The sequence below is a fragment of the Castor canadensis genome, chromosome 7 (assembly GCF_047511655.1).
Source record: "Castor canadensis chromosome 7, mCasCan1.hap1v2, whole genome shotgun sequence".
NCBI classification, from domain to species: Eukaryota; Metazoa; Chordata; class Mammalia; order Rodentia; family Castoridae; genus Castor; species Castor canadensis.
In genome coordinates, this window is record NC_133392.1 from 35346018 (window position 1) to 35365188 (window position 19171).

General features: G+C 35.5%; 1 long non-coding RNA gene and 1 pseudogene across 1 annotated transcript in view; one reads left to right on the top strand and one right to left on the bottom strand.

Annotated features, from left to right (window-relative positions):
• The window catches only part of LOC141424654 (cytochrome P450 2C18-like), a 33226-nt pseudogene extending 27042 nt beyond the window's left edge, over positions 1–6184 (bottom strand).
• LOC141424619 (uncharacterized) overlaps positions 1–19171 on the top strand; it is a 100436-nt gene that overhangs the window by 44911 nt on the left and 36354 nt on the right. The window lies entirely within an intron of this gene.

A 19171-nucleotide genomic window follows, 5' to 3' on the forward strand; every position in this document is an offset into this window, starting at 1 on the left:
TTGGCAAGAACCTCAAAGATGAAAATATTCCATGAGTAGTCAAAGAGCATCATTTTTCTCCAAAAATATTTTCATCAATTCACTCATTTTCTATACTTACATTCAAGTTGAAAAGTAAAAAATTGCAGACTATAATTGGTAGATGAGAACAAAGATTAAGGACCTGGAGTACTCTTATCTAGAGTATAAAGCCAGCCCTTACTGTTTGAATGTATGTATGTATGTATGTTTTTTTGTTTGTTTGAGGCATGGTCTTGTTATGAAGCCCAAGCTGTTCTGGGTTTACACTGGCCTGGAACTTGTAGTCCTTTTGCCTCTACATCCAGAATTCTAAGATGTGTGCTACTATGCCCAGCTGAAGTCCTTGCTTTTATTTCTATGGGTCAGTTTCAGATATAAAACAGAATGAGTGTGATGGAAGTAGGAAGTGCTTGAGATACCTTGAAAAACATTTGTGATCCAGAATAGTTAAAAGAATTCTTTCTTATCACACAAATATTATTTAGGAAGAGTTGAGAGTATGCCAATACAGAACAAGTAAAATTGCACTTTTTTATGTTTCAAACATTACAAATCTTTCCTAACTGAGCAATATTCTCAACAAGAGTGCTAATTGAAGATCAAAAGTCCCAACCTACTCAGTGAGTCCTAGCAACTTTCATTTTTTCGTAGAAGAATATATTGTCTTCCCAAATTAAAATATACCTGAAAAGTCCTATGATGAAGTATCTAAGTGTTGTTTGAGAGACAAGATTTGGGAAAAAATTCCTGAATACTCTTTGTGTCTAATCAGTACCTTTATATAGGTAACAAAAGCACGTAGGAATTTAAGAGGAAACCATGAACAGATAGCTAAGAGGTTGAAAGCCAGATAAATATCTTCACATTTCTTTTCCTAAATGTAAAATAAATAATTTTAAAGGCTGTTTTTGCCAGCACTCTGTTGTCTAAACATTCATGTCATCTCTTCGTCCATATAGAATTTTTTACACAAAGTTTTGTACCAAAAATGCCTTAGATTTGTCAGGAAAAAAGGATTTGGGCCACACCTGAATCCATCGAGAGCTCAATATACTGAGGTTTTCAATGAATCTTTTCATAAAGATAAGAAAATTCTGATCTTTATAGTTAAAGAGATTATGGAAGATAATAGAACAGATCCCATTGCTGGGAGCAGCTCAGGATAAAGGTGGGATCGCAAGGTGAACCTGTAGAATTGGAGAATAAAACAACTTACAAGCTATTAAAATGCACATAAAACATGCTTTCATTTTTAGCAGTAGGATTCTTTAAGAAATTAAGGCAGTACATTTCATACCCATTCCCCTAACAGTAAAATATTCAGCATATATTCAATCAACATATCACATTTACCTTAAATCTGAGTTGGCCATCATAATCTAGCTAAATAATAGAGTTAAATATAGTCAGTTCACATCCACTGCATTTACTTCCAAACCTTTAATCCCAGCTGTCTGCTGTTGTGGAAGAAAAAGAAAGATGTTTTAACCTAATAAAAAGTGTTAGAGCAGAAAATCACAGCTGTCTGGGTATTGGGAGAGGATTTTTCTGAATTAAAAGGAGGAAGCAGAAATAAATTGAGAGTTCTAAATTTCAAATATATTCACATATAAGACAAACAAATATAGTAAACTATTAAGTGTAGTCTGATTATTTCCCATTTTGATCTTTAGAAAAAGATAGAAAAGCAAAAAGGAATTTTCTTTCTTTGGAAGTGAATGTCCACAATGTTAAAGAAGTGAATGTCCATTGTCTCCACTTAAACTTCATATTAACCCATATAGACAAAGTTATTTCATGGATACTGTGATATTGTCATATTAAGCCTGAAGTACTGGAGGCATAGCTCAAGTGGTAGAGCACCTGCCTAGCGAGTGTGAAGCCCTGAGTGCAAACAATAGTACTAAAGAAGAACCATATTTAGCCATGTAGAGAATGGTATGTCTTAATAATTTAAAGTTTTTGTTCATCTCTTAGGAAAAATCTATTACTTTACAGGTGATAGAACTGAAGAATTTTTTTTCATTTCTGTTGGTAATTTATACAATGAAATTTGTATAATAAATTGGTCCATAAACTTTTTATCCAAAGAACTTTCAAATTAACATCTGCCAAACCTAAAAGTACCTTGAATTGAAAGTATTCTGGATAAACATGAAGGATTTTTGAAGAATGAAAAGTCTGTTGAGTGAGCTGTTTGTGGATCAGTTTCCTTTAGTCATTATGGGATATAAACTTTTAGAATTGGAGGAGGGGAGAAAAAAGAAACCTGGAGAGGAGGTGAATTCAAGTATGATATATTTAATACATTGTAAGAAACTGTGAAAATGTCACAATGTATTCCCACCAAGCACAAGAATAAAAAAGAGAAAAATAGAAAAAGTTTTATTTTAGTCATGGAGTTGGAAGCTTTGGTGATTGTGTATGCTTGTGTCTGTGTGTGTGTGTGTATGAGTCAAAGGAAATAAAGGATCTCTAGCTTTTCAATTGATTTGCAAAGAATTTTAAAAATAGATCATTTAGAATTCAAACTGTTAGGGCCGGGGTATGGCTACAGTGTTAGAGCCTTGGCCTCCCAAGTACAAGGTCCTGTGTTGAAACTCCGGGTACCAACAATAACAACAACAAATAAAAAATATTAATTATGATTATCTGAGGTGATAATTAGGTTTATTTTGTCAAATACTTCTTAGGTAAATTGAGCTGCCAGTGGGAGAAAAACAATCTTCATAAATTTCTAATCCAATTCCAATAAACAGGTCAGATAGGCAACTCTGAATATAAACCCAGATCACATTTAGGAAATATCAGATTAGAGTTACCATTAAGAGTTGAAATCTAGGTAAATGAATCAATTTATAAATTACAATTTCTCTATTTTATAGATTTTTACTAGAGTACATATTAATCTAAGACATGTAGATGAATCTTTGAAATATTGGGGAATAAGAAATAAATAATGCTAAGTATTTGTGATGAGTTTAGAGAAAACAATAATTGAGGAGAAATTTATTAAATACAGCTAAAAAGGGCTGGCCCATTGCTTCAAGTTGTAAGACGCTGAGCTAACCAGAATGCTGCCCAAAAGAAAATAAAAAAGAGAAAGATCCAGTTAAACAAATAATAACAACAAAAAAGACCAGTACAGAGCACCATTTCTATTATATTTATGAACCTACCAGAAAATGTGAGACATGTCTGTGAAAACAGTTATACAACAATTGTTCATTTAAGTGAAAGCATATATCACTTAGAACTTGCCACTTAGGTGGATGGTGGAGTCACTGCCACTATAACCACAAATTCTCTGGTGAAACGATCAGTAACAGGTGAACCACACTTGTGATAAGAAAAACACAGCTCATTACTCTTCAGAAAGTAAGCTCAAAACCTATATTCAAGCTTTTTAGTTGTACAAAAAGAAAGAAATTTAGCAACAGAGTGAAATTAAAAGAATGTTATACCCCCACTGGAGGCGCAGTCATGTCTGCACACATACAGCATGGATATTAAACAATCTGTAAGGTCTGTCCTTCAAATCTTCCCTTCCCCCCAGGAGCTCACAGCCAGGATGCAAATTGAAAGCTCAAGTCACCTCTGCAATAAACCCAGGGACCATATTAGAGAAAAGATCAGTCTATTGAAATCATGACACGAAATATCACCCACTATTGGTTTTCTCAACTCCTCCACAAGGCAGTGAGCTTCCTCTTGAACGCAGTCCTCAATGCTCCTCTTCCCCATCCCAAAATTCTTCAGAGTCATGAGGGAGAAGTGCCTCATCTCTTTCCAGTATTTCCCATTACTGGAAACAATTCCTAAAAAAGGGGATCATAAAGTAAGAGGGACATGCTAGGCAATGAAGAAGGTGCTTTTTGCTTTCTACAACAGATATGGCCAAGCTCTGCCTGAGCAACTTTTCAAGTCTTTGTTTTCCATCTTCCTCATCTCCATGACTATTGCCCAGCACACACCTGCACACACATGCACATTTACAAAGGCCTTTATTAATTTTTTTCAGGCATTTCTATTCACCTCTTCCAGAAAACTCCTCCCTGTAATCAACCAAGGCTTCCTTCATTCCCAAATACATAGTGAACACAGGGCCACAGAATTTTGAAAACTGAAAGTAGGTGAGAATTGCAAATATTAATAAAAGAATTCATATTTAGTACAAACATTTTGCCTTATTCAAAGATATGTTATAGTTGTATTTTTTATGTTTATCAGCATACCTTCAAACATTTGTGAAGTTTATGTGATAGCCGTCACATCTGTGTGCCCTATCATATGCTACACAGTGGCCCATGAAATTGATACACAGATTGCAAATAAACCTAACATAAACACAGTCAGAGTGGGTTTTTGGGCTATTTTTCAAAGAAACAAAAATGAGGTCAGAGAATTTGAAAATCGTTTATATTGTGCCATGACTAACAAATAAAACATTTTAACGTGAACCTTTCTGTATAAATTACTGGATAAGCACAGAAGGAATTACCTCATGCCAAAGCTACCTTTAAATAAATACACAGATAGGTGCTTCAGTGTAACCTGTAAATAGCTTCCCATGTAGGTCCTGACTCAGTGGCACAGACATGAAAAAAAGAAAGCTGAACAAAAATCTATGGCTAAAATGTTGCATGAGTTAGTGAATGTATATGTGTAAAAGACAAAGAAGAGAAGAAGCATTCACGATATTTGTCACCTTGTAGTTTTGATTTTCTTGTACAAGCAGCTAAATATTTCTCTACTCAGAAAATGCATAATTTCATTTCATAATTTCACACTAGGACAAACTGAAAAAGGTAACAAGTACGTCAAAGCTTACAGGAAGTATTTAGTTTCACAATCTATGTGTACCTTAAACAATATATTTTATTTAAAACAAGGAATCAATTTACTTCCAATTGCAAGCCTATGGAGGATAATAAGGCATGCTTACATTGGTTAAGGATTTGTTCATGTCTTTAAAATTTATCTGGAGGATATTTTCAATAATTGGGAGAGAAGTGGGTCCTGAAGGGAGTTTGTCTCTTCCAGGGCTCTGTCTCCATAGTGAAAGGAGAAAAAGAACACACTGAACCCCGAGAATAATCCTGGATCCAGTGGGGCCTTCTCTTGTTGCTATGATGCATGCAAGCTCAAAACCCAAATTTTTATATACCCTTTACCAGTTTACCTGTGACTTGTTGACAACTAACTGAGCACTCAGCTAGATGCACTTTAGTCTATGTCAAGGTCTCCTTGGAATGAACATTGACGCAATGGTAGAGATAAAAATAAAATGTTCTCTTCCTTTTTCCTATATTAGGACTGAGAAGCTGGAACATAGAGATTCGTTACTTGGCTAAGAACAATGCTTATACTGTGTACATAAGTATGTAAATGAAAAAATAGTATGTGTTGAAACTACTCAAGGAATGGGGAGAAAGGGTATAAAGGAGAATAGTGGAGGGAGTTCATTCAAGCATAATATATTTGATATAGTATAAGAACTTTTCTAAATACCCTAATGTACCCCAACACAACACAGCTATAAAAAAGGAATAATATGTAAATAAATAAAAATTTAAAAATTAAATAAAATATGAAAGGCCACCAGTTGGTAATGTGGCAATAACTTAGCATGTTTGTATTTATTTATGTGTGTGAATATATCATATATTTAGTACAATAGCAAACAAACAGAAATGATTCTATGTACAGCAAGGCTTGTATATGATACAGAAATCAATCTTTCCCAGCACTGGTACAATCTTCAAGATTAAATCCTTACATAGTCAAAATTATATTTCAAGTTTTAAATAATTTTAAAAACACAGACAATGTCACATTCAACCATTCCATTAAACATCCACTAAAAGATGTCTGAATAAACATGTAGTTTTCAGAAACTAAAATAAAATCACAGACCACAGTTGTTAGATCTGAGGCTGTAACTCACATTCACCTCAAGGAAGATTTACAGTTCTAACAGTTTCACTAAACTTTTCTGACTGTGCACTATGGTTTAGTACTGGTTGATAGTTCTTAATCAGTTACATTCAAAATAAACATGAATATGGTCAATAATTACAGCACCGCTTCAGTAAACCAAAGGTTAGAAAAGTTTGCTTTTCTAACCTTTAGAACTAGAGTGATCCCAAGTCTTTGAGTCCATTATCCTGAACAAAACAAGCCATAATTTGTACCTGACCCATATAGCTCTAAGCTCCAAAAGTACCACAACAGCTTGTTTTTTATTTATTCATTTATTCACGTGCATACATTGTTTGGGTCATTTCTCCCTCCTGTCCCCACTCCCACCTTCTCCACCCCAACCCCCTCCCTTCCAGGCAGAACCTGTTATGCGCTTTTCTCCAGTTCCATTGAAGAGTAGAAATAAGCAATAATAAGAAAGACATAGCATTTTTGCTAGTTGAGAGAAGGACAGCTATACAGAGAGATTCCTAGCATTGCTTTCATTTAGAAATGTGTTACAACCCAGGTTGATTCATCTCTAACTGATCTTTACACTGGTTCCTGATCCCCTTCTCGTGTTGACCTCTGTCACTTTAAGGTTTCTGTATTGATTCCTCTGGAGCGGGGACATCAAATGCTTTCATGTTTTGGGTTTTCTATCTAACCATGGACTGCCTGTATATGTTTTCCCCTTGTCATGTAACCTAAGTCCCACAACATTGCTGTATGTGCCCTAGATCTAAAGACCACATGTGAGGGAGAACATATGATTTTTGGTCATCTGATTGGCTAATCTCACTCAGAATGTTCTTCAGTTCCATCTGTTTACTTGCAAATGATAAGATTTCATTTTTCTTCATGGCTGAGTAAAAGTCCATTGTGTATAAATACCATTTTCTTGATCAGTTCATCAGTAGTGGGGCATCGTGGTTGTTTCCATAACTTGGCTATGTGAATAGCACTGCAATAAACATGGGTGTGCAGATGCTTTTGGAGTAATCTGTGTCGCAATCCTTTGGGTATATCCCCTGGAGTAGGATTGCCGGATCATATGGCAGATCTACATTTAGATTTTTAAGAAGCCTCCAAATTTTTTTCCAGAGTGGTTGCCCCGGCAGTGTACGAGGGCTCCTTTTTCCCCACATCCTCGCCAACACATATTGCTGGTGGTGTATTTGATGATGGCTATTCTAACAGGGGTGAGGTGGATTCTTAGTGTGGTTTTGATTTGCATTTCCTTTATAGCTAGAGATGATGAACATTTTTAATGTGTTTTTTGGCCATTTGAATTTCTTCTTTATTTAGTTCAGTTGCCCATTTCTTAATTGGTTCATTGATTTGGGGAGACAGTTTTCTTAAGTTCCCTCTATATTCTGGTTACCAGTCCTTTGTCTGATGTATACCTAGCAAATATTTTCTTCCACTCTGTGGGTGGTCTCTTTAGTTCATAGAGCATTTCTTTTGTTGTGCAGAAGATTTTTTAATTTTATGAAGTCCCATTTGTCCATTCTTTCTCTTAGTTGCTACGATTCTGGAGTTCTATTGAGAGAGTCATTGCCTATACTTATTAGTGCCAGAGTGTTTACTGCTCCTTCCTTTACTAACTTCAGAGTTTCGGGTCTGATATTAAGGTCCTTGATCTATTTTGAGTTAATACTAGTACAGGGTGATAGACATGATCTAGTTTCAGTTTCTTGCAGATTGATAACCACTTTTCCCAGCAACATTTGTTGAAGAGTCTGTCTTTTTTCCATTGTATAGTTTTGGCACCTTTGTCAAAAATGAGGTGGGTATACTTGTGTGGATTCATATTCAGGTCCTCTATTCTGCTCCACTGGTCTTCATGTCTGTTTTTATGCCAGTACCATGCTGTTTTTACTGCTATTGCTTTTATACCCTGAAGAATAAGAGGTAATTTAAAGGTAAAAGGGATATTTGAGATCAAGAAATCTAAACCTTTTTTTTAAGGAATGAATGCTTGGTCATACACTGAAATAAACTGTCACCAGTGCATCAGTATGAAGCCTTCTCTCAAAATCCTGGTTCTCCAACTTGTAGTTTGCTTTCCTCTCACCTATCACTACACCAAACTCTAATCTCAGTCCAAATACTTTGGAGAATTTCAGCATTAATCCTTTGATATTTACAGTGTAATGCAAACCTCATCTTGTCTATAGTCAGGGATTTGAATTTATTTCTTAATAATTAATAGAAATTATATTTTAGAGAATGTTGAAGTTCACAGACAAACTAAATGTGAAGTACACAATTCCAATATGAATGTTCCCACACCCACACAGTCTCTCCTATAATCAGCAGCTCTCATCAGTGTGGTTCATTAGATACAGTTGATGTATGAGCATTGACATAGCAACATTCAACATTCTAATCACATGGCATTCAGCTAATAAGGACAGCACCAAAACAATATAACAATATACTTGATGAGTATAGATGGTAAAATTCCCAGTAAAATATGTTCAAATAGATTTCAACAATTCATTAAAAATATCACATGACAAGGTTACGTTGCTTTCATCCCAGGGATTCAAAAATAGTTCAACATATCCAAACCAATACATTTAAAACAACACATAAATAGAATTAAGAGCAAAAATCACATTATCAGCTTGATACAAGCAGAAAAGTCTTTCATATCTCAACAGCCGGTCATGATAAAACCTTGAAAAAACTTATGTTCAAGAGGGTCATAATTCAACATAAAAGGCTACATTCAACCAAGCTACAAACAGCTGGCACCATACCAAATGGAGAGAACAATAAATGCATTTCCTCTAAAATTGTGAATAAGAGAGGTGACCACTCTTACTCAAAATAATACTTGAAATATTAGCCAGAATTAGGCATGAGGAATAAAATAAAAGAATACAATTAAGAAAGAAAGAAATAATGTTGTTCTTGTTTTCAGGTGATTTTATTTTATACTTAAAATACTCTAAAGACCCCACAGAAAGATTATTAGAACTAACAAATTTGTCAAAGTACCAGGACAGGAAATCAATTTACCAAAGTCAATAGCTTCTCTGTACATCAATAGCAAATTTGCTGCAAAAATATGAGGAAAATAACCCCACTCACAATAACACCAAAAAGAAACTGAGCATGGTGGTATACACTTATATTCTTAACTACTCAGGATATACAAGCAGGAGGACTATGAGTTTGAGACAGATCCAAGAAACATTAGCAAGATCACTTCTCCAAAACCTAATACAAACAAAAGTGCACAGGGTATGGTCCAAGTGGTAGGGTGCTTGCATGATCTAGGCCCTGGGATCAATCCCCAGTACTGCATGCATGAATTAAAATAAAATAAAATGCACAAAACATATATAACCAAGGAGAAAATTTTTTAAATGAAAATTATACAAAACAGAGCAAAGGAATTGTAGAAGACATCAGATGAAAAGAAATCCCAAGTTCATGAATTAGAAAATTAATATTTTAAATGCCCATATTAACAAAAGAAATCTACACATTCAAGGTAATCCCCATCAACATGTTGATGTCATTCTTTATAAAAATAGAAAATGTGATGCTAAGATGAATATGCAATCACAAAAGACCCAGAATAGTGAAAGCAAATCTGAGCAAACAGAGAAATTCTGGAGACATCTCAATACTTGATCTCAAAATATACTCTACAACCATAGAATCAAAACAGCATGATATTGTCACAAAAACAACGCATAGACAAATGGAACAGAGTAATGGATGCAGAAATAAATCCATATGCTTACAGCCATTTGATTCTTAACAAAGGTGCCAAAAATGTACCTTGAATAAAAGGCAGCCTGTTCAGCAGTTCCTGCTAGGGAAAGTAGATAGCCACATGTGGAAGATTCGAGCTAAGTCTCTGTCTCTCACCATATTAAAAAAAAATCACTGTAAATTTAGTAAAAGACAATAAAGCATAATTCTCTGAAACTACTAGGAAAAAAGAAATGTAGGGTAAATACTTGAAGATATCAACAGAGACAGTGATTTCTTCACCATCTATTCCTCTGACAGAGTATCAATATCCCAAATATAAAAAGACCTGAAAAAGGTTAGCAAGAAGTTAAAAGCAGTCCAGTTAACAAGCAGGTAAATGGATTTGAACAGCTATCTTTAAAAATAAGAAATATAAATTGCCAATAAATATATGGAAAAAATAGTCAATATGTTTAGACAGCAGGAAAAACCATTTTGAGATCTTATCCCACCCAGTTTAAATGACAATTATTCAAAAGCAAAAACAAAACAAAACCAGAAAAACCAACCAAACAAAAAACACATAGCAACTTCTGGTGAGAATATCAAGTAAAAGGAGACCCGAAGGGCTAAAGGTAGGAATGCAAAAACATATGAAGTTTCCTCAAAAATCTGAAAAAGAACTGCCATGTGATCAAACTCACCAGTCCTGGGTATATTGTTGAAATATATGAAGTTAGTATGGAAGAGAGAATCTCTGAACACCCATGTTTATTTCATTGATATTGACAATGGCCAAGATGTGTAATCAGTTTAGGTGCTTGTCAAAAGGGGATTAAATAAGGGAAATATGGTATATAACTCCAATTGATTATCAAGGCAAAAGGAAGAACAAAAAAAAATGTTCTATTCAAGAAAATGAACGGAGCTTAAGGTCACCATGTTAAGCAAAATAACCAGACTAGGAAGACAGTATTGCTTGTTTTCTCCCACATATGTAAGAAAATCATTTACAAATGCTGATTTGAAAGATGAAGAGCGCATAAGATTGATGATAAAGGGAACTAAAGAGGAACAGTGGAACGGGGAAGAGATGTTATAAGGCAGGCCAGATTCAATCAAATAATGATATATTCAGGTATGGAAATGTCACAGAGAAATCCATTAATCTGTACTTTTAAAACTTTAAAAGTCTCATAGAATCAAAAGTAAAGTCATCATTTTCTAGACTTTGTCAGGATATACTTTTTTACTCTCTCAATCTCACTGCTCATTATTGGAGTGTTTAGGCAATTTATGCCTTTATTGGTCAATTTTTATAAGTTCTATGTGTACAGGAAACTATTTCTCCTAGGCAGCCCAATATGTTGGTTTATAGTTATTTATATTAGTATCTACTGGGCCTTTACATTTCCATTTCTAATATCTTCCATGTAATATACTTATGTTCTATTTTGTCTATCTCACCCTGGGTTCTTCCTCACTCCTGTTCAGAAAGTGACAGTCAACTCTTATTTAAGTATGACATGACCCTTGGTGTAAAACCCTCAAAATGGCAAGCACCCAAAATCTCTGATAATTCCTCAATAATTTTGGATTGCACATATTTATTTCCAATTAAAATTAATTTTCAAAAGAATTGTTTTACTTTTGTTACATATTGACTATATTATGATTTTTACTTTACTAATATTTCTTATACATTACATAGTCTGTGCTCATTCAATTGTATTCCCTAGTGTGTTTAAATGAAAAATTTTATTTGGTGAGCTTATCCACAGTTTCCTAAAGACAAATGTGTAAGTCACCAAAATAATGTCAAATTATCAAGGGACACTTCATTTCTATTATTTTTTATGTACCATCATGATAACAGTAAGGAGAAGTTTCTTTTGGGCCTGGACACATGGCAATTGATTTGGGTCATGAGAAATGAGTGATGGGGAGGTCTGATTCCAGAAAAACATCATCCTGGGTGGTTTTCCATCCTTTCCCAGTCTCTTTTCATATTGCCATGAGTTCCCTGTAGTCCACTAGCCTACATGGTAATTTTTCATTCTTGCCACATTTTTGTGCACATAGGTACAGTAAACGTCTCTGTTCCCATGTGCTTAATTCTCTTGAAGAGTTGAGATATTTTACCCCTCATATTCAGAAAATCAATACTGGTGCAATCACATGTTACCTACCAATTTTATCTTCAAAAATCCTCCAAAAACATTTCACCTACTCCTAGGCTCCAGTTCCTTTGGAACTAGCTCCTCCTCTTAGGATCTACCCTCAACATCATCTGAAGTTCTTCCTTTGACCCTGATGTTTGATCCAGCATTCTGAAATCAGTTTTTCTCGGTACTCATTTTATGATTTCCTGTGGAAGAATACATATTTTCCTGAAAAAAGGTGAATGAAAGATAATTTTCTGGTATCTTGCTTCCATTTATTTGAAAGATGCCTAAGCTTAACTTTTTAGATTGTAAATAATTTCTCTTAGAATGTTTGAGGTTTTTCTAAACAAATTCTGGTTACTGTCACACTGTTGTTTCTGAGACATTTCTTTTACTGTTGAAATCGCAAGCTCTGGAAAATCTCAAAATTGAAATCTCAAAACACATATAGATAACAAAATGGTTAAAATTGTCATCTACCAGATTGTAATGGGAAGAATAGCACCATTCTTCTGGAATATTCCTGGTTTAGATGCATTACCTGATCTAATCACAAAGGAGTAAAAGACACTTACAGTGTGCCCTACATTACACAAACAGCTGGAATGAGTTTTTCAGGTGTGGCAAGATCATGAAATTCATACAAATAATCAGAATTTTTTTCAAACTAAATATTACAAAATAAATAAGAAAAGCTACAAGATGGATCCTGCACTGGAGTCAAACAGGGAAGAAAAGATATTACTCTGATTTTTGTGTGAAACACACATGAAAATGAGATTTGATGCCAACTATGAATCAATATTACTGCTTGATTTTAAAGATTTTTACAGGTATGTACATGAATGGCCACGTATTAGGAAATACATGTGCACATATATTACATTTGGACATCAGGTCAGTAATTTGCTCTCAAACAGCTTGAAAACAAAATACTGCATTGTTTTCATTTGATTGTTAATTTTGAAGTGTGTGTATGTATATTGTGTATATACATACATGTCTAACAAAATTGGATCATAGTCAATGTACAAGAGTTATAGAGAAAAAATATACTACCATAGCATAATTTTACTTCTTTATTATCTGAGAGATGGAAATTAAAACATTGAGATGTTATCAAATAGCCATCAATTGTTTGGAATGTAAATAGAATCACTGTGCTAAATATAGGCAAAAAATGAAACAATAATTCATAGAAAAGTTTTGAATAGGGGCTGGTGATGCAGCTGAGTGTTAAAGTGTTTGTCTAGCATGAACATGTCTTGGGTTAGCTCACCAAAAGTGCAAAAACACTGTGCATTTGTTAAACCATCTGGACAATTCTTATCAGCAGTCAATGAAACTGAAGACATACATAGCAAGCATTATTATGTATTGATCAGAAATGCAATACTTTAGAAGAACAAAAGAGTCTGTATAGGAATGATCAAAGCAGCAATATTTATAATAATGACAAAATGGATACAACCAAATATCCAGAACAATATTTTTTGATGTCTTGAGCTTTCTAGGCATATGATCTATTACTTGAGCTCATTTTCATTGCAGCCCTTTTTTATTTAGTTAATTTTCTGGTAGAATCTCACGTTTTTCCCTGGGAGTTGATCTTAAAACTTCCATCCTCCTACCTACTCTTTCTTAATGACCATCCTCATTAATGCTCCCCTTTTTAAGAGTTTTCCATTATGTTATTTTCATATCAAGCAGAATCTGAGATGGAAAGAGTATCAGATAAAGATACCCATGTCTTTGGGAAGAGAGTCATTGATCAACAGTGAGCACCTAAGTTTCTTTAATCCAATATAAACCAGTGTCAATCTTTTAGAGTATACCATATATGTGAACCAAAAATCAAATTAATGCACACACTTAATTTGATGAAGGATTCACTGAGAGTTGGGTACACACAACATTAGTCTTATGATTTGAGGTCAGATTCAATTAATCCCCAACAAACATTCAAGGAAATTCTATTTTAGATATTCATAGTCTGATTTTAAACTTATTGAAAAAAATAAACCAAAAAAACCCATAACAACTACAAATAGTCAATAAATGTGAACAAAGTCAGGAGACTGAGTCTGGGGTCCAGTCAACATAAACCATGTTATGAAGAATCTATAATATTGAGGAAATACTACACAAAAAGAAAAATAAAAGAGGATAGAGAGCCTATAATATATTTACAAATGTATGCTTAATTGATCCTTGATGAAAGGACCAAAGCAATTCAATGAAGGAAGGAGAGTCTTTTCAACAAATGTATTGGGAACAACTAGACATTCACATGTAAAAAGATGAGTCTATATGTAGACCTTATGCCCTTCACAAAGGATAACTTTAAATAGCTCAGAGAGATAAATGTAAAGGACAAAATTATAAATTCTGAGAAGATAACAATCAAGAAAAACTAGATCACTTAGTCTTGCAATCATTCTTAAAAACAGCAAAATATTAGTATTCATGAAATAAGCTGACTGCATTAAAATAATAAAAAAACTTCTAGTCTGCAAATGACAGAACCAAGGGAATGGGCAGGAAAGCTAAAGACTAGAAGAAATATTTCAAATAACATACTTGATAAAGGACTGCAATCCTAACCTTTAAAATAATGCATAAGTTAAACAATAAGAAGTTGGTCAACTCTATTAAAAATTATTAAAATCAAGTGACTGGAGATTCCAAGATGGTGCCTAGAGGTAGGAAGCAGAAAGCAACCCTCCTATAGTGAAACCTTGGAGAGACGCTGGAGACACACTTTGCAGGCATAATCACTGAGAAAAGGCATAACTTTGACCCCTCCACATCTCCAGCCGGGGCAGAGAATCTCTACTTCACGTTAAAAGGAGAAACGAGGAGGGCCCCCGGGGCCGCCAGTGGCCGGCGCCCATACAGCGTGGGAAGACGCGGACCAGGTGAGCTTCGCGGTACCGCGGTAGCCCCACAGACAAGCCTGGGCCAGAGCAGCATAGCCCCCTGGACAGACCGACCTCCACCCGGGAAAAAAGAGAAACTGAGTAATAAGCAATAAGAACAGTTAAGACACGCTGCAAAGAGGGTGGGACACCCTGAGCGCTGAAGATTGGGGGAAGGGAATCCTTCCTGGGACTGTAAATAAACAAGCCGGGCGGGCCGGAGAGCCTCTGGCGGGAGCAGGGTGCGCGCCCAGCAACCAGGAGCAGGGAAGCTTGTGAGAGGGTGGAAGACCCACTTCCCACGCGAACTGTAAATAAACATGGCGGCCGGCAGGAGCAGCAGCACCGCCCAGTAAGCAGGAGCAGGAAAGCTTCTGAAAGTGGCAGTGAGAGGAAAACTTCAGAGGAGAGGGGGGAAGACCCACTTCCCACATGAACTGTAAATAAACACGCAGGCCTGACAACGCAGGGCAGTGTCACCTTTCCCAGTGCTTGGAAAGGGGAAAGCCTGTAGCAGAGGCTCCCACACAGGAGAACTCTAACCAAACAAAGCCTGTGGGACCAGGTGAGTGCTAGCTCACCCCAGAGATCTGCATAAATAACGCCGCCAGCTACAGGCTGAGAGCAGCAGGAAGGCAAGCCACAGTTGCAGATACCACCCTCAGAACTGTCTCCAGATGCTTTTTTTCTTTTTCTCCCTACCTTTGATGAGAGAACAACCGAATTACACCTGCAAGCCGAAAAACTTACTGAAACTGTATTGCATTTGAACTGGGGACACTTGGTGGGGCTTTTTGTTTGTTTGTTTGTTTGTTTTGTGTGTGTGTGAGTGTGTAGTTTTGTTCTACTTTATGCATACCCTTTGATGAGACAACTACAGAACAACATCTGAGGCACCAACTCCAGGACTGGAGATTGAGACGGACACCCAAATTATTAAGACTGAAACTGCATTGCATATAAACTTGGAAGTTTTTTGGTTTTTTTTTTTAATTTTCTATTTTCCATTTTATTTTAATTCATTTTTATACATAGATATTACTTTCATATACTTATTTTTTATTTTTTTAGTTTTGATTTTCAATCCTCTCTCTGTCTCTCTAATGTCTGTTCAGCTTACTGTCGATTAGTACACTAACACTCCCTGTTTATACCTTTGAAACTCTCTTGTCTGATACCTTGTTCTGCTTTCTCCCTCTTGTCTGTATATTTGTTTTCCCCTTTTCTTTAACTTCTTGCTTTCCATCTCAGCTCACTCTTCCATTCTCAATATTACCATTGTTATTATTACAAGCTAGAAAATACTTAATTACACACAGTACAGGGACAGTAACAACACCAAGGACAATGACGGGAAGACAGAAAAAACAGGGAAATCAGTTTCCCCACAGCAAAAAATTAGTACAGGAACCAGAGGGGAATGAAGAGAACAGAAAGTCAGATCCAGACTCCAACAAAATGAAGATAAACTATGCCAAAGGACCCAATGAAGCCCACAAGAATAATTTAAAAGAAGACATACTACAAGTACTCAATGAGAATTTTATAGAGTTGATACTGGATAGGGTCAACCAAAATGTACAGGAGACACTCAAGAAATTCCAAGACAATAAAAACAGAGAATTTGAAAAAGCAAAAGAAGAAATAAAGGAAACCATAGAAGCACTGTATAAACACCAAAGTAAAAGAGAGAACACAATGAATAAATGGATAAATGAACTCAGGACAAAAATAGACAACAATAAAGAAGAAAACTGCCAGGATATGGAAAACCTCAGAAAAAAGAATGAAACAGAACTGCAAAACAAAATGGAAGGCCAATCCAGTAGAATAGAACAAACAGAAGACAGAATCTCAGAACTTGAAGATGAAATGGTAATTAAAGGAAAAACTGAAGAACTATTAATTAAACAACTCAAGACCTGTGAAAAGAAAATGCAAGAACTCACTGACTCCGTCAAAAGGCCAAATTTGAGAATCATGGGCTTCAAAGAAGGAGAAGAGGTGCAAGCAAAGGGAATGCGTAATATATTCAACAAAATAGTAACGGAAAATTTCACAAATCTAGAGAAAGATATTCCCATACAAATGCAAGAGGCCTCCAGGACACCAAACAGACCAGATCATAATAGAACTACCACACAACATATCATCATTAAAACAACAAGTTCAGAAACTAAGGAAAGAATATTGAAGGCTGTAAGAGAGAAAAAACAAGTAACATACAAAGTTAAACCCATCAAAATCACAGCAGACTTCTCAACAGAAACATTAAAAGCAAGAAGAGCGTGGGGTGAGATCTTCCGGGCACTGAATGAAAATAACTTCAACCCCAGGATACTCTACCCAGCAAAGCTATCATTCAAAATAGATGGAGCAATAAAAGTCTTCCATGATAAGCAGACACTAAAACAATATGTGACCACAAAGCCACCATTACAAAAGATTCTGCAAGGGATCCTGCACACAGAAAGTGACACCCAACTTAACCATGAAAAGGCAGGCAGCACCAAACCACAGGAATAGAAAAAGCAAGACAGTAGAGAGTAACATCAAGTTAGGTACACACAATCAAACCTTCAAATACCTAAGACAACTAAATGGCAGGAATCACCACATACCTATCAGTACTAACACTTATGTTCATGGACTTAATTCACCCATCAAAAGACAGCGTTTGACAAAATGGATTAAAAAAGAAGATCCAACAATTTGTTGCTTACAGGAGACTCATCTCACCGACAGAAATAAGCATATGCTTAGGATGAAAGGCGGGAAGAAGATTTACCAAGCCAATGGCCCCTGAAAACAGGCAGGAGTAGCAATACTTATCTCTGACAAAGTAGACTTCAAACCTACATTGATCAAACGAGATAAAGAAGGACATTCCATACTAATAAAAGGGGAAATAGACCAAAAGGAAATAATAATCATCAATCTGTACACACCCAATGTCAACGCACCCAGTTTCATCAAACATACCCTGAAAGACCTAAAAGCATATATAAACGCCAACACAGTGGTTGTGGGAGACTTTAACACCACATTATCATCAATAGATAGGTCATCCAAACAAAAAATCAATAAAGAAATCCAAGATCTAAAATATGCAATAGATCAAATGGACCTAGTAGATGTCTACAGAACATTTCATCCAACCTCTACACAATATACATTCTTCTCAGCAGCCCATGGAACCTTCTCCAAAATAGATCATATCCTAGGGCACAAAGCAAGTCTCAGCAAATATAAGAAAATAGAAATAATACCGTGCATACTATCTGACCACAATGCAGTAAAAGTAGAACTCAACAACAAAAGTAAAGACAAAAAACATGCAAACAGCTGGAAACTAAATAACTCATTACTTAATGAAGAGTGGATCATCGATGCAATAAAAGAGGAAATTAAAAAGTTCCTGGAAGTCAATGAAAATGAAAACACAACCTACCGGAACCTATGGGACACAGCTAAGGCAGTCTTGAGAGGAAAGTTTATAGCCATGAGTACATATATTAAAAAGACTGAAAGATCCCAAATCAACGACCTAATGATACATCTCAAACTCCTAGAAAAACAAGAACAAGCAAATCCCAAAACAAATAGAAGGAGAGAAATAATAAAAATAAGAGCTGAAATCAACGAACTAGAGACCAAAAAAACCATACAAAGAATTAATGAAACAAAAAGTTGGTTCTTTGAAAAAATAAACAAGATCGATAGACCCCTGGCAAACCTGACTAAAATGAGGAGAGAAAAAACCCAAATTAGTAGAATTAGGAATGCAAAAGGGGAGATAACAACAAACACCATGGAAATCCAGGAAATCATCAGAGACTACTTTGAGAACCTATATTCAAATAAATTTGAAAATCTTAAAGAAATGGACAGATTTCTAGACACATATGATCATCCAAAACTGAACCAAGAGGAAATTAATCACCTGAATAGACCTATAACACAAAATGAAATTGAAGCAGCAATCAAGAGTCTCCCCAAAAAGAAAAGTCCAGGACCTGATGGATTCACTGCTGAATTCTATCAGACCTTTAAAGAAGAACTGATACCAACCCTCCTTAAACTGTTCCACAAAATAGAAAGGGAAGGAAAACTGCCAAACACATTTTATGAAGCCAGTATTACACTTATCCCAAAACCAGGCAAAGACACCTCCAAAAAGGAGAACTATAGGCCAATCTCCTTAATGAACATTGATGCAAAAATCCTCAACAAAATAATGGCAAACTGAATTCAGCAACACATCAAAAAGATTATTCACCACGACCAAGTAGGCTTCATCCCAGGATGCAGGGGTGGTTCAACATACGAAAATCAATAAACGTAATAAACCACATTAACAGAAGCAAAGACAAAAACCACTTGATCATC